Source organism: Callithrix jacchus, chromosome 3 (genome assembly GCF_049354715.1).
Source record: "Callithrix jacchus isolate 240 chromosome 3, calJac240_pri, whole genome shotgun sequence".
Taxonomy (NCBI): Eukaryota; Metazoa; Chordata; class Mammalia; order Primates; family Cebidae; genus Callithrix; species Callithrix jacchus.
The window spans coordinates 41,060,872-41,083,969 of NC_133504.1; the positions used below are offsets into that span (position 1 = coordinate 41,060,872).

At 40.9% G+C, this 23,098-nt stretch overlaps 1 protein-coding gene and 1 pseudogene across 4 annotated transcripts in view; one reads left to right on the forward strand and one right to left on the reverse strand.

Moving 5' to 3' along the window:
- Positions 1 to 23,098, reverse strand: part of LOC103791793 (putative NBPF family member NBPF5) — a 77,684-nt gene that overhangs the window by 26,186 nt on the left and 28,400 nt on the right. The gene's annotated exons all lie outside the window — the stretch shown is intronic.
- Positions 18,807 to 20,160, forward strand: LOC128931486 (keratin, type I cytoskeletal 18 pseudogene; annotated as a pseudogene).

Here is a 23,098-nt window from a genome sequence, read left to right on the forward strand (position 1 = left end):
GTCTTCATAACACACTGAGGGTCCAAATGGGTGACTGCTAGATAGAGATTCAATAACAGAAAACTGACTCTGATTTTTGGTTAGTGATATCAATATCATCACCACAGGTAAATTCCAGTTGAAAATAGGAAAAAGAATTATCTTTAATCACAAAAACACATATCATTGGCCATTAATATAGACCTAGACCAGGGTGTATTGGAGCTGGCCACTACCACTCAGGACAGTTGGTTGTGTACATCTCTTCCTAATTCCAACACCATCAACAGTTATATCAGGTTGGCAGCTTAAAGATCGCAGCTTAAAGATGGTAGCAAACACTTTAAATGGGGCCTTCAAAAAAAAAAAATTTCCCCCCAGAATGGGTTTGCCAACATAGCATGACATGTAGCTTCTGGCTTAATATGATTCTGAACAAAAAGAAATATAAACATAATATGAAATACAGTGAGTAATGCAATGACCTAGGCAATGTCAAAATTAGAAGACCACAGGGAGCTTAAGGAGGCCATCTTCTTATCTAAATAACGAAAATAGATACTGGGGAAAACACCAACACATAAGAAGAAAACACCAAAATAAAAAATGGATCAATCTAAATTGCATTAAGCAGTGGTATAATCTTAAACAATGTGTTTTAGTTGTTTCTTTGTGGTACTGGTTCAAAGACACTGGTCTCAGGACTCCTTTACAGTCTTAAAATTTTGAATACTTAAAAGAACATGTATTCATATTATTATGTCAATGGTTTATTATATTCACAATTAAAAGAGAGAAATTTTAAACTTCTGTATTAAGCTACTTACAAAAAGCAGCATTAAGCCCAGCATTGCATGTTAATATGCTATTTATGAGGAATAATTCTATTTTCCAAGACAAATAAAATGTTAATGAGAAGAGTTAGCTCTAATAACAGCAGTAGTATCCTCCTATTTGATTCTGCCTTCATTCTATTGTATGCGTTTTGGTGGAGGTATATCAAGAAAATCAGTCAACACAGAGGTAAGTATTAGTTGGAAGAGGGAGAAGTATTAATTTTTTCAGATGATTGTGAATATTTTTCTTTGATTCTACACCAAATTTTCACAAGTAGCCTTTTCAGATAACTGTGAATATTTTTCTTTGATTCTACATCAAAACAGGGATAGTTTTAGATTCAAACTAGCAACTAATCTTTAAGAAACTAAATGAACTTTTTATATTATTACATGAAAATTTATTAGTTTATATTCTAGGTTAAATGATTCTTTTTGGTCATTTGAAAAAATTGTTTCAGAGTTATGCAGAGCTTCCAAAGATTGACATGTTTTATGATGCACTATTAAAAAATACATTTTTTTAAATTTAAAAAGGCATGGATATTTCTTTAATCCCTCCATGCACACAGTTTCTAAGTTGAAATTTTTTTTGAATGTTTCTTTTAGGGTCTGTGGTACATAAGCAGGTTTGCTCTATGAGCAAATTGCATGTCATGGGGATTTGGTGTACAGATTATATTGTCACTCAGGTAATAAGCATAGTACCCAATTGGCAGTTTTTCAATCCTCCCCTTCCTTCCACCCACTTTCCTCAGGTCCCAGTATCTATTTTTCCCTTTTTTGAGTCCATATGTACTCAATGTTTTCTCCCATTTAGTAGTGAAAACATGTGGCACATGCTTTCTTCAGCTTAGTCAATTATGCTGTTAATACTTGCACCATATTCTGAAATTCTTGAAGTGAGTTTTTCATCTCTTAGTTCAGTTTTTTTTTTCTTAAAATGGCCATTTCATCTTTCATCTTCTGTATCATTTATTGTATTCTTTAGAATCCTTGGATTGGGTTTCACCTTTCTCTTGATCGTTCATGTTGACTCCTATCTTCTGAATTCTATTTTTGTCATTTTAATCATTTCAGCCTGGTTAAAAAAAATTGCTGGGAAACTAGTGTGGTCATTTGGAGGTAAGGAGACACTTTTGCATTTTGAGTTGCCAGAGTTCTTGTGCTGATTCTTTCACATCTGTATGGGCTCATGTTTCTTCAGTTTTTGAAGTTGCTGTCCTTTGGATGTTTGTTTCTTTTGCTTGCTTATATCTTCTTTTATGTCTTTAGGGGTTTGATTGTTTTATAAGATGTGTTCTGTTGACTGGCTTCATTTCTGGTAGACTTTGGGGAGTTGGGGCAAGGATCAGATCAACACTCCGGGACTGTATGCTTTAACTTGAGGACCTGTTATCTGACCTCCAGCTTTCTTCTCTGGTCTACTAAGGTTGGGAACCTGCTACATTGGAGAGGCCAACATTTTCCTGGACCATTCACCACAACACTCCAAAGGGTGGTGCCAGCCAAAGCAATTCACTGGGCAGTGGCAGTGGGGCCCATGTTCATTTGCACATGCCAGCAGCAGTGGCAGCATGATAGGGTGAACTCTTGTCATCTGGAGCTACTGGTGGTCCCGGGGCTGCCTGTCTCCATGTGGGCATTGGCAGTGGTAGCCATGGTGCAAGGTGGAGGAGGGAGACAGAGCTATGGGGGTCTGTGCACGTTTGCTCCTGCAGTGGTGGCAGTGCAGGGGGATGGTGCTGGCCACCTTTGTGTGCACATTCACACCAGTGATGACAGCAGCATAGTGGAGGGGGAGGGGCTACTGGTGGCCACGTGCATTCACACTGGCAGCAGTGGCAGCGCAGAGAAGGTGGCAGGGGTGCCAATGTCCATGCTAGAAAAATCATATTATTTTAAGCACTCCTGATCTCATCAAAAAAGTCAGTAAGAATGGAAAGGAAGTCAAAATTGTGGTGTCAAATGCAAGTTTTTCACAATTCTAATTTTTACCCCAAAATTCAAATACATTAATTGGCAAAGACATTCTAAGTTGTTTTCTTTGAATTAATAGGCTCACTTCCTTCATTCTGAGAAAATGCCTATCAAATACCCAAGTCTCAAAAACCATAGTTTGTCAGTTTTTCTTTCAAGAAATTATAGAGCTTAACCAAAAAAGAAATGAATTCAGCTTACAGCACAGTGTTTTTCTTCAAGAAGTTCTGGGAACTTTGGTGTCTGGTATAAGTGCTTTAAGCATTCACCACCCCCATTTGCTTGTATAGAATATTCAAAAGGCATGTACTAAAATGGCTTGAAATAAACTCACAATATTGTGGAATATTTTGTGTCTTCAGTTGTATAAAATTAAGAGAAAAGATAGTGTCTTCGATTTTTCACCATTATTTTATGTGTGTGTGTGTGTGTGTGTGTGTCTGCATGAAAGTTAATTATAAATATTAATTATCTTTAAATAATATGTAGGCCTATACACATAGATGACTAAATGTTTTTACTATACATGTTAATACAGCACCTATGCGTATGAATGAGTGCATATATATATATTTTTGAATTGCTCTCGGAATTTTCAAACATTTTATGGCAGAAATGGCTATTGTCATGCTTAAGTTTGGTACACTTCTTACTTTTTAAAAACATTTTACTTGCTTATGATCATTTGAAATTTTTCAAGTCATTTTACACCTGCACTCTCATCTGATTCCCTCAACAACCCTGAAAGGTAAGAAGATGTAGCAGTTATTTTCTCCTCCTGTATTATCAGGAACTCTAATTTTATTCACAGAAGGAATATGTTTAAAAATGTTATTTCCCAGCCTCCTTTGAAGCTTAAAGAGGCCATGTGATATGAATATGGTTGTGTAGCCAATTAGCTGTAAGTTGAAGTTGACTGGGGATTTCTAATAGAGGTTTGCCCCATTTTCCTAGTTCTTTCTCCTCCTCCTCTTGTTCTTGATAAACTGATGTTATAGCTGAAGGACCATTATCTTTGAGCATGAGGGAAATGCCATGGGATTACAGTGATCTGAGCCACTCTATCTGCTCTGGCCTATTCCCATAGTTTTTATGTGACTAAAAATCTTAAACCACTTTTTTGTTACAAATACATTTCCAAAATGGCATAGAAATATAATATTATTAATTTATTTGTATACATCAGAAAATGGAGGCTGATTTGTGGTAGAGCCAAATAATTGTTACAGGGCAAATCTCAACTGGGAGAAATTAAGAAAAGAGAAACATCAGCCCAATACACTTAGAAGACAAAAGAGACTCATCTCATAACAATGTGAGACAAGGAATTTGTTAACTTTAAATCCACTATGATTATAAAACAAAACTCTGATTTACACCACTTTCCTGCTCTTCTTTCACTTGCTTTTTTAAAGGCAGAATTAAAGACCAAGAATTCCTGACATATCTAGTAATTGAAGAATAGTTAGTTGGTGATATGTAAGGCCCTCACTTTCTCAATAATATGTCTGATCATCCTTCCCTTGCACCAGTATCCTTCTTCAAACTCACCAAAAGCTTGTATGTTACTGAGAATTTTCTTATACAGGTCTTTCCTGTGCTTCAAAATCATTATTCATTATCATTACCTCGTTTAAGCATTACTTCCTTGGGAAAACCTTTTCAGATCTACCCCAGTTTATATATCTCTCTTATGGGAGCTATTACCATATGTTTCCTTTAGATTAGTTGCGAAGGTGTTAACCCTGGACTTCTTAAATGTCCAATTCAAGTCCTACTAATTATTTTATGACACCAATACTAACACAACTGGTACACAGAAGATGTTCAATTAATGTTTCCTATGTTTCTATGGGAGAAAAAACACAGAATCCACATTGAAAATAATGCTGCTTTCATGTTCTTACATTTGTTAATCAATGTTTTTAAATTGTAGTTAATGAAATTAATTTAGTAAGTCATGATTAGCACTTTACAAAATTGAAATAGAATATAATACAAAAGAATATGATAGCTTAGAAATATCAGAGTGTATCATATAATATTTTGTTGGTTAATATAGTCATTCATGTATTCATTTAAAAAAACATTTATTGTGCATGTACTATGTTCCCTGCACTGGGGGGTTTGTGTGTGTGTGTTTGTAATGGGATACGGGGTCATATAAAATGTGTTTTTAATTGTGGGTATAGTCTTATTTGAAATAATCCTGGATTTCTGCCTATCAAGCCACTCCTTGTAGGAGATTTATATTCCCTGTCTATTGACATTTGGTTTGGGTAGATGACTTGATCTGGCCAATTAAAGAGAAAAGTGATATGTACTACTTTTCTGAACAGAAGATTTAGAAGCCATCTTATGGTTCCATCTTTGCTATTTTTTTCTGTGCCATAAATCTGATGATATCTTAGATAGAATCTAATCCTTAAGCCTGAGTCTTAGAATGAAAAGGACATAGAGTAGAACTGTACTCAATCCCCAATGGACATAGAGTAGAACTGTACTCAATCCCCAAAGGACATAGAGTAGAACTGTACTCAGCCCCCAATGGACATATTTGAGAGAGGGAAGAAGAGAGAGAGAGAGAAATTTGAGACTCATCTGCAGCAACAGTCTGCCTTGGGCCAAAGTAACTATTATCTGCTTGGCAGATACTAAACAAGAACTCCTTGGTTTCAGGGTAAAACAATATGGATGTGAGTGCATGAAAGGAAAAATGATACTGGGAATGTCATTTTTCTTATATAAGTCTTTCTAACATTTCAAAATTCTGTTATTCATGACCTAGTTTAAGCATCACTTTCTTGGGAAAACATGTCAGATGTACCCCAGTTTATATTACTTCTCTTATGGGAGCAATCAACATGTTTCTTTCAGATTAGTTGTGAAGATATTAACCCTGAGCTTTTTACATGTCTAATTCAAGTCCTTATAATTATTTCATGAAACCTATACTAACACAAGTAGCACACGGAAAATGTTCAATTAATGTTTACTATACTTTCATGAAAAAAATAAACAAATATTTTCTTAATATATAAATGTTCCCAATGTTGTCTTTGGACAAAGTATCCCAAGCAAAGAAACCCCAGTTAGACAAACTATGGCACACATAAACATAAATGTGTGTGTGAGAATGTGATAAATGTGTATTTTCATTACGTTCATAGTCATTGGGGATATTGTCATCATCATTGTTAATTATGGGTATGTGCAAATAAACAAAGTGAGGAAAAATCCTAAAAGTGACATCTGTCTGCATATAAATATTCAAAATAAAGTTGTTTAGTAAGACATGTATAGTCTTACTAAATAAACTAGTATAGTAAGACATGTCTACTTAAAATGTGAACATTTTGTCATCTTTCAGCACAACTATTATGTATATCATTAGAAATATATCAGAATAGCTTTGTTGTTTTATTTTATTTCCAAAATAAACTCTAAACATGTACAACCAGTTTTCATGGTTTCAGGCTTATTCTGCACGTTCTTACAGTCACAAAATAAGAAAAAAATTATAAGGCATAATTATCAGTCCTAAAGAATTTTTCTCAATATATAAAAGCATATACTTCTTTTTATCCTTTGAAACTAGTATAGTAAGACATGTCTACTTAAAATGTTTACTGGGCCAACTTATTCTGCGTGACGGGTCTCCAAATTTGGCCTGATATAAGAATTCAGTTAATGAAATTTAAAGAGGCCTCATTTACATCCTTTTTTTAAACAAAACTATGTATTAGAAATCTGGCAAAGGCTTCTGTCAAATTGAACTATTGAACTCAGGGCAGTAAAAGTCCCTCCCCAGGCAAGAGATCTAAATCATTTTCAAAGTTAATTTCCTGCTCCCAGATGGAGAACAAATCTAATCGGGTTTACTTCGTTCTTAGGATGAACAGGAAAATGTCACTTGCACACTCAAAAAGGAAAAAGAAAATCTTAGGAAAGGCAGCCTCCAATCCAGCTCACAGCAGACAAAGAAAGTAATCCTGAAATGGAATGTATGGGGTCATTTTGAATCTGAAAGCAGATCTAAATTTAATCTAGACAAACCTCTAAGCTTACTTCTAACCTAGTTCTGTTGAGAGATGATGTCTGTTTACAGCTAAAATACACATTTTTAAAACTGTTCACTGTAAAAGGGAAAAACAGTTTCTAGTCCTAAGAAGGGATCTGAGTAAACCGCCTGAGCTTCATCTGTGAAATGAGGTTAGAACCCTTCAAAGCCCTATGGACAGTAGGGGAATTTTTCTCCTTATCAGCGATAGCTTAAATATAAGACAGGGTGAATTGACGTTTGAATCACAGAATAATAGTACTATAGAAATAGTGAAGTAAATATTCTTGTTCTTGATTTAACAGCTGCTGGATTTTATTTAAAGCTGTGTTGCTATGTACCTGTTAGAAAAGATTCCCATCTGCTGTTGGCAGACACTGAGTGCCTACATCCCTCAATGGTGTTCTTTCTTGGTAACCAAAGCATCCTCGGTAAAGAAGCAGGTGTATCATTAGATCTTCATGAAGCAGGTTGACACTGACTGGGCTTCTCTCAATCTACCCTACCACATATGGCTTTGCATGGCCTCCAATGAAAAGAAAAGTAGTATGTTACAATCTAACATGAAGACACTTTCCTAAGTAACTTACATAACTTTATCTCTTCTTGAAGGATAATTACCCCTGAAGTCAGAAATACAAAAAAACTCTTTTCAGAAAGAGCTACAATGGACTTCATAATATTAAAGTCCATATTTTCTTATAAATATGAAGTAGGAAAACAAGCAGAGGCCTTTAGAGTTTGAAGTAGAATTTCATCCATCCTTTGTTTTACATAACAGTTCAGGTTGTAAAGCAGAAGATGTTGAAAAGAGAAAAGAAAAATTTGTCTTCTTTTTTGAACCTTTCCCCAGGACACCCCCTTTTCTTACACCATTGATTGCTCTTTGTTCTGTTCTCATCACTATTTTTGCAAGTTTTGTAAGTTCCTGTTTTCCCATCTGAGCAGCACAGCGAAGGTCACAAGATATGCCTGAATTGTAAACCTGTCACCATTTGCTAAACTGCCTTTGTTCTGACTCTATAAGCCTTCTTGCCTGCTTTGCAGGTTTTACGCCACTAAACTAGCCAACCCCTTTTGGCTGTGTGTATAAAAGTCTAGTCCTGTCTTTGCTCGGGTCTCAGCCTTTGGATGCTAATCCACTGAGCTGGTGCGCACCTTAATAAAGTCTTCCAGTCTCAACCATTATTCTCTCTTGTCCCTTGATTCCTGCAACATTTCTGACGACGAAGTTGGGACCGGAGATGAAAGCTTTGCTGTCTCCTTTGCCTGTGGGTCTGGGGAGACCTGTGACCTCAGGCGCCATTGGGAAAATTTAAACCCGGAGAAGGGTTCAGCTCTCCCGCAACCCGGTGCCCTTCCCTGACACTGCAATGGAACCTAAGGGGCTACAAGACTGCAGTAAGGTTTGGGGCTCAAGGCAGGACCCATCCCATAAGAATGGAAGGAGAGTCCGATCAGCTCCCAGGGTGTACCAAGCAGTCTGACCCAAGATGTAGGAGGGCTCACAAAGTCAGATGAAACCTACACCCCAACCTCAGAAGGGGAACTGGGAGTGGGGAAGTATGTGAATGCGTGTGTAAGAGCACAGTGGAGTGTGTAGGATAGCAAACTCCTTAGTGTGAAACTGTACTTCCCAAGCAAGTGTGGGACCGACTGGGGCTAGTAGTGAACTGAATAAGACTTATGGAGGCCCCCACAATTTAGCCATTGTGGGGTCCCGGTTCAGGATTTATATGAACCCTCCAATGTCAAGCACATCAGAAATACTCCCATGAAGGAGGCGGTCTAATCAGTCTGCGAAAGTAAATAAAGTGAAGAGAGTGAGTTGCGCTGTAACTGGGAGGAGATGGGAGGAAAGCCATAGAAATCCACCCCATTAGAAAGTATGTTAAAGAACTTTATGAAAGGTTATAAGGAACATTAAAAGATCAAGTTAGCCACCCAGAAATTAAGAACTCTGTGAAATAGAATGGCCCTCTTTTAATGTTGGATGGCTAGCCGAAAGAACAAAACAAAAAGGAACAATTGTGTGTCAAGTGGTGACTAGGGTGGAAGGACAGCCAGGGTATCCAGACCAATTTCCTTATATTGAATCATGGCTGAATATAGTCCAAACCCAACTTGCATGGCTACAGCCGTGCCTGGCAGCTTACTGCAAAATGCTAGTAACTTGATCGGAGCCTAAAATGAGAGAAAAAAAAACAGCTTTGCTGGGAGCTTTGGAGACAAAGGAAAAGTCACAGGAAAGACAAGAAAAACCAGTTTTGTAAGAACCACAAGAGAATATAGAAATCCCTCCTCCCTATATCACTATCTACCAACCTCTACCAAGGCCAGCCTCCAAGGAGTCAATTTCAGATGATGACACTCAGGTTTCAACCCAAAAGGAAAAATCAGAACCACCGCCCCAGGAGAACAGTGAGGAAAGTCAGAATTATCAAGCAAGGTACCTCCGGTCTGGCCGCACTCAGGCTTTGCAGATGCCCGTCTGGGAAACTCTAGGACTCCTCTATTCTGATCAACATGGCCATTTCCAAAGGGGGCAATGGACCTTCACCTATCAGTCCTTCTCAACCACTGACCTCCTTAATAGGAAACACCATATTCCCTCCTACATAGAGAAGCCCCAGGCCCTTATAGATCTAATGCAGTCTATTCTTCAGACACATAACCCAACATGGCCAGATTGCAAACAGCTCCTTCTGACATTGTTTAACACCGAGGAGCACTGAAGGATGACCCAGGTAGCCCTTCACTAGCTAAAAAACAGTGCACCAGAAGGCACACTTAATGTCCAGGCATATACTCAGGGCCAATTCCCAGAAGCAGACCCATACTAGGACCCAAATGATGCAACCCAATTATAGCACCTGCAGAAGTTCTGAGAGGCAATCCTGCAAGGACTGAGGGAGGGCACAAAGAAAGCAGTCAATATAAGAAAAATATCAGAAGTATTTCAGAGAACTGATGAAAGCCCTTGCCAGTTTTATGAGAGACTCTGTGACTCTGTGAGGCATTCACGTTGTTTGATTCTGAGGCTACTGGGAACCACTGCATGGAGAACGCAGCATTTGTAGGACAAGCCCAAGGGGACATCAGGCAGAAACAACAAAAGCTAGAAGGTTTTGCAGGCATGAATGCCTCCCAGATTTTGGAAGTGGCCAAGGTGAACGTTAATGGTGACCAGAAGGCAAAAAATGAAGCCGATTGAAGACTCAGGAAGAAAGCCAATCTGCTGGTGGCAGCACTCAGGGAAAAGGGAGCAAATGTCACAAGAGGATGTGGATGTAAGCATGGACAAGGGGCCAGACCAGGAAAAGACCCAAGAATCAGCCAAGACTGGATAAGGATGTGCATGATGCAAGAAGAAAGGACACTAGAAGAATGAATGTCCAGGAAACAATGAAGTAAATGACAAAAGCCATAAAGCTACAAGACCACCAGCCAAGGGCTATTGCACAGAAGGAGCAAGACATTGACCTTATCAGGCTAGGAAGAACCGAAAGGTATGAAGACTAGGGAAGACCAGGTTCCATCTCCTTAGGCCCCCAGGAGCCCATGGTCACACTGGAAGTAGGGGTCAACTGAAAGACTTTATAGTAGACACAGGGACTGAACACTCAGTAGTGACACAGCCCATAAGGCCACTATCCAAAAATCATGTGACTACTGTTAATGCTAAAGGGGTCCCAGAGAAAAGGCCATTCTGCCATCCTAGGACTTGGTTCATAGGGGAATGAAAGATCCAACATGAATTCCTATACCTCCCAAATTGCCCAGTTCCCTTGCTAAGAAGAGACCTGCTCCAAAAACTGCAAGCCCAGATTGCTTTTAGGCTACAAAAGAACATGCCTTTAAATCGGACTCACCCAGGGGCCATGGTGTTACCTCTTACCATCCTGCAAGCTGAGAAATAAAGACCGTACTAAGAGGAGTTGCCAAAACCAGGGCTAGATAAGCTGTATAGGCTGTCTTGTAAAATTCCTGGAATACAGGCCAAAGATAACCCACGTGGGATGGCTGTAAACCGGGTGCTGGTGATGGCAGAACTAAAACCAGAGGTAACTCTGGTTCAGGTTCGTCAATACCTGCTTCCCTTAGAAGCCAAACAAGGCATCCAAGGTTATTTGAAGTGGTTCTTAAAACACAGATCTTAGTCTGACGTCAGTCATCTTGAAACACTCCACTTTTGCCAGACCAAGGACTAATAAATACAGGCTGGTGCACAACTTGCATGCTGTAAATCAGGCTACCATAACCACCCATCCGATTATACCAAACCTGTACATATTGATGAGACTCAATCTGGCTAGTGCCGCCTGGTTTACTTGCCTGGACTTAAAAGATGTTTTCTCCTGCCTCTGCCTGACACCAATCAGTCGGCCCATCTTTGCATTTCAATGGGAGGATCCAGTCACAGACATAAAGGAATAGCTCACCTGGACTAGATTCCCACAAGGATTCAAAAATTCTCTCATGATCTTTGGAGAGGCATTGGTCACTGGACCTACACCTCACCAAAGAGCAACTGCACCTTGCTGCAATATGTGGATGACCTCCTTTTGATGGTCCCAACTCGTGAGGACTGCTACCAAGGAACCCAAGACTTTCTCCTCCTCTGAAAGGCTGGATGTAAGGTGTCCAAGAAAAAGGCTCAAATTTACTGATAGAACCTCAGATATTTAGGCTTAAAAGTGACCCGAGGGGAATGCCAGCTAGGCATTGAATGAAAACAGGATGTTTGTGCACTCCCAGTCCCAAATACCCAGCGCCAGATAAGAGAGTTCTTCAGGGCAGCGGGGTTCTGTCATATCTAGATCCCAAATTTCTCATTTATGGCCAGGACTTTATACAAAGCCACAAAACAGGGTGGAAGGGAGCCCTTCCTCTGAAAGGCTGACCAGGTAAAGGCATTTAAACAAATCAAAGAAGCGCTAACTCAGGCCCTGGCCTTAGGACTGCCAGATATAACTAAACCTTTCTTTCTGTATGTCCATGAACAAAAGAGAATGACTTGTAGGAGTCCTGACTCAAGTCATAGGATCATGGCATCGTCAGGTGGTATACTTATCCAAACAAGCAGACTCCGTGGCACAAGGATGGCCTCCTTGCCTTAAGACACTGGTTGCCACTGCCATGCTGGCACAAGAGGCTGACAAACTGACTTTAAGGCAACAACTGACTGTCCAAGTTCCACACTCAGATATAACTTTAATGGATCAGAGAGGGCACCATTAGTTATCAAATCCAAGGATGACCTGGTACTGGGGGCTCCTGTGCAAAAATCCCCACATAACTTTAGAAACAGTAAACACCCTTAACCCGGCCACATTGCTCCCAATCAAATGGGGAGCCCCGCTTCATGACTGTGTGGAAATAGCAAATGAAGTGTTCTTGAGGTGGGGAGATCTCATGGATCACCCCCTTAAAGACCCAAATGTTGAATACTTCACACATAGGAGCAGTTTCATACTGGAAGGGCTCCACCAGGCAGGGTATGTGGTGGTAGCACTAGACTCACGGGTGGAGGCTCAGCCTCTGCCCACCAGAAAATCAGCCTAGAAGGCAGAGCTACTAGCCCCGATGAAAACTGTTTTGCTGGCAAGACAACAAAGGGGGTCAATGTCTACATTGATTCCAAATATGCCACTGCCTCATCGCATGTTCATGGAGCTACATACGAGGAGAGAGGACTGTAACTGCTGAAGAAAAAGAAATAAAGTACAAGGAAGAACTTCTACAGCTCTTAGCTGCATACAGGCCCCCAAGAAGGTAACTCTTATACACTGCAGGGGTACCAAAGGTCAGGAACACTGGAGGACAAAGGAAACAAAATGACAGACAGAGAAGCAAAATGGGCAGTTACAACTACTCCACATCCTAGACAAGTGGCCCTGGCTATGGCCCTCCTCCCAGGGTCTCCACTCCCAGAGGTCCCAAGTTACTCTCCAAATGAGAAGGTATGGTTTGTCTGAGAATCAGGCAGTGGAAGCAAGTGGAGCTGAAATAAGAGTGTCAGTGAAGAAATGTGAGAATTCAAGACGGTAGCATGGTTTCTAGTTTGAGTGACTGGATAAATAGTAAAGCCATGACGTGGATAATAAGGAGAAATGAGTCTGAGGAAAAAACAGTAAGTTCACATTTGAATTTGTTTCATTTGAAGTACCTAAAATATGCAGATCGACACCCATTTAAAAAAAAAGAGGCAAAAATATAGATTCTGGTATTATCGGAATATAGCGGATAGGTGAGCAGGTAGGAATACCTGTACTGAGAGAAGGGAATGGCTGAAAGAGGATCCTGGTATTATATGAACCTCAAAGAAACAAGCAGGGGAACTAGTAGAGAAAGAGAGAATATAAAGACCAGAAAGGCAGCAGGATCTGTGTCACAAAATAATGGCTTTTAGTGAGAAGTTAGAGAGGAGTTTGGAGGTGAGGTTTGCCCGTCTTCACAGCATCTTCTTAGCATTATTCAGTCCACTGGCTTTGCCCTCCCCTCTCACTGCTGATGAAATGCTCCCTGCCTAGTGTAAGCCTCTCTTCTCCCAAGCTCAGAGTAATCTCACCCAGTAGCTTTTAGACATCTAAAAGCACTTCTTTATCCAAGAGTTCTTCTTTTGGCAGCTCAATGTTCTTAATTATTGCTTACAATTTCAATCTTAAAAAAACAATTACAACCTTAACCTCTCATTGCTCCTGATTCTCTTTATCTTGTGCTACTCTTTCCAATAACCATCACCACTACTAATAACTGATCATCAACAATCTCACCCTCAAGCTCTATTAGTTTGCTAGTGCTACTGTACCGAAGTGTCACAGATCAAGTGGCTGAAACAGCAGAACTTCATTTTCTCATAGTTCTGAAAGCTGGAAGTCTGAGGTGAACAGGTCAGCAGAGTTGGCTCGGTCTGAAGGCCACAAGGAAAGATCTGCACCAGGCCTCTCTCCGTGGCTTATAGTTGGCATCTTCATTCTGTGTCTTCACATCGTCTTCCCTATCCTCGTGCCTGTGTGCAAACTTCCTCTTATGAGGACACTAGTCAAATTGTATTAGGACCAGCCCAATGACCTCATTTCAATGTATTTACCTTTGTAAAGACCCTTTCAAAAAATATGGTCACATTCTGAGATATTTCGGGTTAGGACTTCAACATCTGAATGCTGAGGAAGACAGAATTCAGCCCATAAGAAAAACTATCCTGACTCTATCACCCCTGCAGTAGGGTAACATCTGCCTCACCTTAAGCCTATTCTCCCCACTGCCTGGCCCCAGATTTACTTCCCACTCCTGCTCTATATATTATATAGAGTACATCAAAAGGCTCTCTTGTCTTCTGGTTCCATGATGGATTAGGCTAATGGGAATCATTTTAGAAAAATGGAGGGCAGGAGGAGAGTGAAATCAGTTTTGTATTCCCAGAACCCTCCCTGCCCAATAACGTGAGCCATCTTGGAATCCCAGCAGAGGACCTGCTCCTTACAGCTCCGTTCTTCAGGTTGCACCCTTTTCTTCACACCCCTTCATGCTTAGGGGTGGTAACCCATTGGGATTCTCAGGGTAATGCTCTACTGTGCCACGTGGGATGACTAAACTCTGACCTATATTTATAAAGAGCCTTTTTGCCAAACTTCCTCAGTTGCCCAGTTTGAATATTCCAACTGTTTTCTGTGAGGGCCCTGACTAATATAACCTCCTATTTTTCATCTTATTTTCTAGTCTTCACCTTCAAAAAACTTTCTATCTGATTAAAACGTTTGATCTGTTGATTCTACCACCCTTCACCCTCCCTTGTTCATTTTATGTCCTCATTTTCTTCCTTATTTGGTTTATATTTTGTCATTCATCTTTATAATCATTTGCTATCATCTTCAACTCTATCCCACTGTGGCTGAGTTGCACTGCCTTGGCGAAAACTCAACCCAGTTTAAATCAGCTTTCTCCCTATTATGTGCCTGCACCATGCGGGTGAATATAGCAGAAGGAAAGTATGCAGTTATGCTGAACTCAGGAACCCCAACCAAAACCAAACCATGCCTTAATGCAGCCAGGTGGTCACACGATATGTTGCCCGTTCATTCACTGTCCTGTTCTTCTAGGTGTAACACTCTCCTCTCTTCTCAAGCAGCCACCATCTTTCCTCCCATGCTCATTCTCAGCTCATGAGTTTGCTTCCTTTTTTCACCAAGAAACTTGTAGCAATCAGAAGAGCTCTTATTACTATGCATTTCCTTCTTCTCTTTGTGCCTATAATTTTCTAACGTATCTCCTGTTTCTGTGGATGAATTACTTATCTAAATCCAACCCTTCCGTTTGTCCATGAGATCTGTTTCCCTCTTTCTTATTTTTGTTTTCTATTGACATGATCTGTATCTGTGTCCCCACTAAATCTCATGTTAAAATGTAATCCCCAATGTTGGAGGCACGGCCTGGTGAGAGGTGATTCGCTCATGGGGGCAGATTTCTCCTTTGGTATTGCTGCCACACTAGTGAGTGAGTTCTTATGAGATCAGGTTGCTTAGAAGTGTGTAGCACCTCGCCCCAACCGCTATTCCTTTTGCTCTGGCCATGTGAAACATCTTTCCCCCTTAGCCTCCTCCCATAATTGGGAGTTCTCTGAGGCCTCTCCAGAAGCAGAAGCTGCCATCCTTCCTGTACAGCCTACAGAACTGTGAGCCAATGAAACCTCTTGTCTTTTTTTTTTTGAGACGGAGTTTCGCTCTTGTTACCCAGGCTGGAGTGCAATGGCGCAATCTCGGCTCACTGCAACTTCCGCCTCCTGGGTTCAGGCAATTCTGCCTCAGCCTCCCGAGTAGCTGGGATCACAGGCACGCGCCACCACGCCCAGCTAATTTTTTGTATTTTTAGTAGAGACAGGGTTTCACCATGTTGACCAGGATGGTCTCAATCTCTTGACCTCGTGATCCACCCGCCTCGCCCTCCCAAAGTGCTGGGATTACAGGCTTGAGCCACCGCGCCCGGCCACCTCTTGTCTTTATAAATTACCCAGTCTCAGCATTTCTTTACAGCAGTGTGAGAATGAACTGATACATCAATCTTTGATGGCATGACTGTTTCCTACTCTACTGAATCATTCCCATGAATATACAAAGGTGCAATTAGGTCTCCATCTTAAAACAAACAAGAATCTTGTTCTGAATTCCTTTCCCCCTCCTGCTACCTCCCTATTTCTCACTTTTTTTTTTAGACAGAGTCTTGCTGTGTCTCCCAGGCTGGAGTGCAGTGGCGTGATCTCAGCTCCCTGAAGCCTCTGCCTCCCAGATTCAAGCAATTCTCCTAGCCTCCCATGTACCTGGAACTACAGGTGAGTGTCCCCACGTCTGGCTAATTTTTTGTATTTTTAGTAGAGACGGGTTTTTCACCATGTTGGCTAGGCTGGTCTTGATCCTGACCTCACGATCTGCCTGCCTTGGTCTTCCAAAGTGCTGGGATTACTGGGGTGAGTCACTGCACCTGACCTCACTCTTTCTTTATAGCAAAAATTCTGGATAGAGTTTCCTATAGTTGGTATCACCGTTTCCTCCCCTTCCTTTGCCTCCTGAACCCATGCCAATTAGGTTTTGACGTTCTACCAATCCACAAAAAGTACTGTTATCAAGTCACGGGTAATCTCCATGTTCCTAAATGCAACTCTCAGCCATCATTATCCTTGATGCATCCCAGCATGTGGCACAGTGAGTATTCCTCTACCTGGAAATGCTTTCTTCCCTTGGCTTCCAGGACAATATACTTTCTTGGTTTTCTACCTACTTCTCTGGCTTTTCCTTCTCATACTCCTTTGCTAACTCCTCTTCATTCCTCCAACCTTAGAATGTGGGAGTTCTCCTAAACTCAGTCATTGAAGCATTTTCACTTCCATGTATTCATCCCACATACTCACCTAGTCACACAGCTTTGAATACCACCTTTCTGGTGATTACTGTCAAAGGTATATCTCCAACCTTAACCTGAAGTCCAGACTCATTTGTCTAACTTTCTACTCTATCTTTCTACTAGGGTGTTTAATAAATACCTGAAACTTCACATTTCCACATTTGGGTTCTGATAGTCCCCCCAAAACTTCCTTCATCTGCAGTCTTCCTTTTTGCAATTAATTACAATGCAACACTTCTAGCTGCTCAGGTCAGTAACCTTGCAGTCATTGTTAACCCCTCTCCCTCCACCCCATATGTCATCAGCAAATCCTGTTGGCTCCACAAGAAAAATAATTCCAGAGTTTACTATTTATAACAACTTCTGCTATTACCCTTGTGGTCCAGTACACATTCCACTTTACCTGGATTATTGCAAAAGCCTCTTAAATCTATCTCTGCTTCTACATTTGCAGCCCTTTAATCTTTATACAGCCTATAATTCAGCAGGCAGTTATCCTTCCTGTATAAAAAACAAACCATGCCACTCCTCTGCCCAAAATCCACTAATTTCTTCCCATCTCATTTATATAAAATCCAAAGCCCTTGTTCTGACCTACTTGCCAGCACAAACTCATTCCACTTTCTTCCCTTTCTACTACTGTGCCTCCCCCATTCGCCTCTTGAGACATCTGGCCTTTTGGCTCTGCTCAAACATGCCAGTGATGCACCCACTTCAGGACCTTTGCACTGTTTCTCTCTGCTTCTATTCCCCCAGATAGCCAAACAACTCACTCCCTCAGTTCCTTCACCTACGTAGTAAAACGTCACTTTTTCAATGAAGAGCTTCATGGACACTAGGCATTTCAGCCCCTTAACATTTATTTTCACTATTTCTTGCTTTATCTTTTCCTATTGCATTTCTACTATATATCATTATAAATCTGGAATGGTAGAAATAATATGGGAAGAAAAGGAAAATGGGAACAAGGAAGGAGGCAAGGGTTGGGAATAAAGGGACCTGTATGCCTTGTAATATTATCTTGATTATATCCTGAAGCCAAGGAGGAACTGTAAAGGATTTTAATCAAAGAAGTGGCCTCGGCTGAGCACGGTGGCTCATGCTTTTAATCCCAGTACTTTGGGAGGCAGAGGCAGGCAGATCCTGGCCAACACGGTGAATCCCTGTCTCTACTAAAAAAAAAATACAAAAATTAGCCTGGTGTGGTGGTGCATGACTGTAGTCCCAGCTACTGGGTAGACTGAGGCAAAAAAATAGCTTGAACCCAGGAGGCAGAGGTTGCAGTGAGCTGTGATCGTGCCACTGCACTCCAGCCTGGGAGACAGAGTAAGACTCTGTCTCAAAAAAAAGAAAAGTGGCCTAGGTTATGTTTTAGAACAAAATCATGAGCAGCAATGTGGAATATAGAATAGGAAAGGTGAGGAGCTAGCAGGATGGAGACAAAACTGAGCATAGGGAGTATATTAGACAGGAAATGAGTGCCTAAGGAGGATGTCAGTGTGAGCCAAAAACAAGAGGCCTAAGAGGAGCTATGCTCAGTATGCAGAATTCTATAAACACCCAATAAGATAGGGTGGAGTACAAAAATAAAAATCTAAAATCACCCAGTGTAAGTTGAAAGTGGTGTAATAGTGTTTAGAAGATTAAAAATCTATACAAAGAAAAAAAATTCAAGGCTCATATAAAAAATATGAGTTCTGCTAAAGCATTACAAATTATAATTACAATGATAAGATACACCAGGAAGTCTGAATTGTAATCATTTTTACAGTACTAAAATGGGGAGGTAGTAAATCCTATATTTGCTCTGATTCACAGCTATAAATATACAGAGAAAACTGATTAACTAATTTGGAATCCTCATTGCTCATGCTCAAATGTTAATGTAAATGAGCAGATCAGGAACTCCAGAGAACATGAGAAAAATTTCTCATGGAAAACCAGTGGGTGGTATGAGATGAGGCACTGTTGAAAGAAAGGAGATATGAGAAGATTGAAACGCGCAGTCGTCGGCAAAGCCTGAGCCCCCTATTCTTGTTCTTCTCCCCGGCAGCATGAGCTTCACTACTGGCTCCACCTTCTCCACTAACTACCGGTCCCTGTGCTCAGGTACCCAGCTATGGTGCCCAGCGGGTCAGCAGCACGGCCAGCATCTATGCAGGTGCCGGAGGCTCTGATTCCCTCATCTCCATGTCCCGCTCCACCAGCTTTGGGTGGCATGGGGGCCTGGGGCCTGGCCGCAGGGATGGCTGGGGGTCTGGCAGGAATGGGAGGCATCCAGAATGAGAAGGAGACCATGTAAAGCCTGAACGACCGCCTGACATCCTACCTGGACAGAGTGAGGAGCCTGGAGACTGAGAACCAGAAGTTGGAGAGCAAAATCTGGGACCACCTTACTTCAAGACCATCAAGGACCTGAGGGCTCTGATCTTCACAAATACTGTGGACAATGCCTGCATTGTTCCGCAGGTTGACAAAGCAATGCCCATCTTGCTGCTGATGGCTTTAGAGTCAAGCATGAGACAGAGCTGGCCATGCGCCAGTCTGTGGAGAGCAGCATCCATGGGCTCCGCAAGGTCACTGATGACACCAATGTCACTCAGCTACAGCTGGAGACAGAGATCGAGGCTGTCAAGGAGGAGCTGCTCCTTATGAAGAGGAACCACAAAGAGGAAGTAAAAGGTCTACAAGCCCAGATTGCCAGCTCTGGGTCAAGTGTGAAGGTAGAAGCCCCCAAATCTCAGGACCTTGCCAAGATCATGGCAGACATCTGGGCCCAATATGACTAGCTGGCTCAGAACAACCAAGAGGAGCTGGACAAGTACTGGTCTCAGCAGATTGAGGAGAACACCACAGTTGTCACCACACAGTCCGCCGAGGTTGGAGCTGCTGAGATGACACTCACAGAGCTGAGACATACAGTCCAGTCCTTGGAGATTGACCTGGACTCCCTGAGAAATATGAAGGCTAGCTTGAAGCACAGCCTGAGGGAGGTGGAGGCCTGCTACACCCTGCAGATAGAGCAGCTCAACAAGATCCTGCTGTACCTGGAGTCAGAGCTGCCACAGACCCGGGCAGAGGGACAGTGCCAAGCCCAGGAGTACCAATATCAAGGTCAAGCTGGAGGGTGAGATCGCCACCTGCCACCACCTGCTGGAAGATGGCGAGGACTTCAATCTTGGTGATGCCCTGGACAGCAGCAACTCCAGGCAAACCATCCAAAAGACCACCACCCACCGGATAGTGGATGGCAAAGTGGTGTCTGAGACCAACGACGCCAAAGTTCTGAGACACGAAGCCAGCAGAAGCGGGGACCCTTTGGGGAGCAGGAGGCCAACAAAAAATTCAGAGGTCAAAAAAAAAAAAAGATTGAAACATGTAGAGAAAGGAATGTGTGATAGAGAATGAAAGGAGAGGGTAGGGAAAGATAAGCCCTGAGCCTTAAAACTGAAGTTTTCTATCAAGTTGTGCCAATAAAAACTATGATGTTTTTGATCACCTACTCAGAAACAGATATTTCATATTTAATCCTCAAACAATGTCTTGATTAAGTTAAACTGATGCTGTCTTCTTCATTAGAACCAAAACTTGAGATCAGTGAGCTAATGAGTGGTAGAGCAGGGATTGAACCCCAGTGGTCAGAACTTGCTTCACCAAGCTGTGCCAGTGAGATTTCTGAGTCAATTCAGATAATATACTCTAATGGAGATCTTAATGTCAAAGAGAAGCAAAGATTTCTAGCTGGCTTACAGTTTTCTTATGTAAGCAGCAAATACCCACAAATATACATCTGGCCCTAAACTCTTCTTAAATCTCCAAACCAGTATATTAACTACCGTTTTGAAATCATTACTTACATATTTAAAGGTTATCTCAAAATCAGCACATGTAAAATTAACCTTTGATGTACCCCCTTAAATCTGCTCCTATTTCTGGCCTACAGGAGATTATCACTGGGGATATAAATAAGGCAAGTTTGAGTTTATACACTCTCCAACGTCTTCCAACTTTCTCTCCAGTTTTGTTCCCTGTTCAGTATTCCCTCCTCAACAAATTCAAACTGTGCAAAGCAGAAACCTGGGAATCATTCCTGGCTCTTGCCAAGCTCCTCACCATTCCTATATCCTATCCCCATCAGCACAGCAGCCAGAATGATCTTCTCAGAATGCAAATGTATCAAATCATGAGCTCTTCAGTGATTTTCCAGTGCTTTCAACATAAAGAGCCATATTCCTAAAGTGGTTCCCAAGACCATGCATGCACTGGCCATATCTGGCTCCTCAGCTCCTTTCAAACCATGCTACCTCTTGCACTCTGCACTGTTCACACTGGCTGTCTTTCTCTCAAAACAGCCCAAGGTATCTTCTCATACAGAATATTCCATACACATGCATTAGTCAGCTTAGGTTGCCATAACAAAATACCACAGACTGGGTGGCTTACACAGCAGAACCTAATTTCTAAAAAATTCTGCAGGTTAAAAGTCCAAGGTCAGGGTGCTGGCATGGTTGGTTTCTGGAGAGGCCTCTCTGACTTGGAAGCGATTGCCATGTCACTGTATGTTCTCACTTACATGATCTCTTTGTGTGTGCACAGGGTGTGGGGGAAAATCGAGAGAGAGAGGGAGAGAGAGGGGAAACTCTAAGGTATCTTTCCTTATTTCTTGTTAGGGCACTGATCCCATCATGATGGCTCTTCATGACCTCATTCAAACTTAAGTATCTCCGAAAGGCCAATCTCCAAATACCATTACAATGGAGTTTAGGGCTTTAAAATATGATTTTTAGGTAGACACAATTCAATTCACAGCAATGCCCTTGCCTTGAACACCCTCTGAACTCCTTTTCATTGTCACCTTTAAAGAGCTTCTTCCTGGACAGCCATCTGTGTTTCCTCTCTAGGCATGCCTCTAATCCTCCTAAAAGACAATTATGTTCCTTTCTTCCTAACACATATTACAGATGAAATTTTACATTTACTCATATGACGAACTGAATAATGCACCCACACCCGTCTTCTGTTGTAACCTCTGAAGGAAGGGACAATATCTTTTTCTACTCACTCTTGTATCCCCAATGTATAAAAATGTGCCTATCACATAGCAGGCACTCAATAAATAGATGTCACATGAAATAACAAATGGGAAAAATGGTGCCCAATTTCATATTTTTACTTTCAATCTAAATGGCCTTAGATGGATCACTTAACTTCTCTGAGCCTTAGTATTCTCATCTTTAACATAAGAACCACCTGCAATTCACCTAAAACAATTTCAGTATAATGCACCTTTAGCAATTATCTTCTGTAGTGCACCTAGGACACAGTGTATTGTGTAGCAGTTAGTCACTGTTCAAAAATATAAGTTATTTTCAGGGATGAGATGATAAAAGATTTTATTATCCATCTCAAGTATCCTCATGAATGTTTAAAAATATTCAAAAGAAAATAGGTTCATTGATTTTATAATTATCTAGATTCATGTGAGAAGTTTAAGTCACTGAGAGACAAGAATAAAAGATCTCCTTAAGAGAAATATTATAAAATCTAGCAAAAATCAAGATGCAGTGATTCTAGTAAGTTCAAAAGCCACAGATTAAAAAGCTATTCTTTTTATGTATACACTTAGAAATAAGTTATTGGGAGACAAAAGTATCACATATGAACATACAAAAAAACTAGACTGTAATTCCCATAACCAAAGTGGCCTGTCTGAGCTAAACTTTGATGCCCTTCAGACTCTAGGAATACAGAATTCTAAGGGTTTATCATGAGAGAAGTGCTGCTATTTATCCATATGCGAGGGACTATTATCAAAAGCTCATGATAAGAGAGATGAAAGCAATCTCATGCCACTTAGATCTGCACTAGAGGATGGCTGCAGAAGGCAGAGAAGAAACTGTAAGACAGGTCTCCTCTCCTTCAAGGGCATAATAGTTGTTTTAAAGTGAGAGTAGGTAGAAATAAATCAAACCACCAAGACAAAAAACGCTTGCCTATCATCTCAGAAAAGAACAAGAAAATATACAAAAGTACATTTTTTTAGGAAAGAAAAGTGTAGAGGCTTTTATTCTGTATAATATCTCAAAGAGCTAGGATCTTTGTCACTAAAATTTTAAAGTTAATAATATATCATGCACATTTCTGATTAATTATATTCAAAGTCTATTAATCAAGATTTTAGTAGTTACTGATTAGAAATATATAAACTAGATATAACTTCTATAATTTTAGGCACAACTGTGCTTGGAAATACTACTTCTCCCAAGGGAGCACTTTTCTTGAGTTTTCCCATTGTATGTTTAGCATTCTCACATTTTTTAATAGTTTTTAAATATCTCCTTCTCCT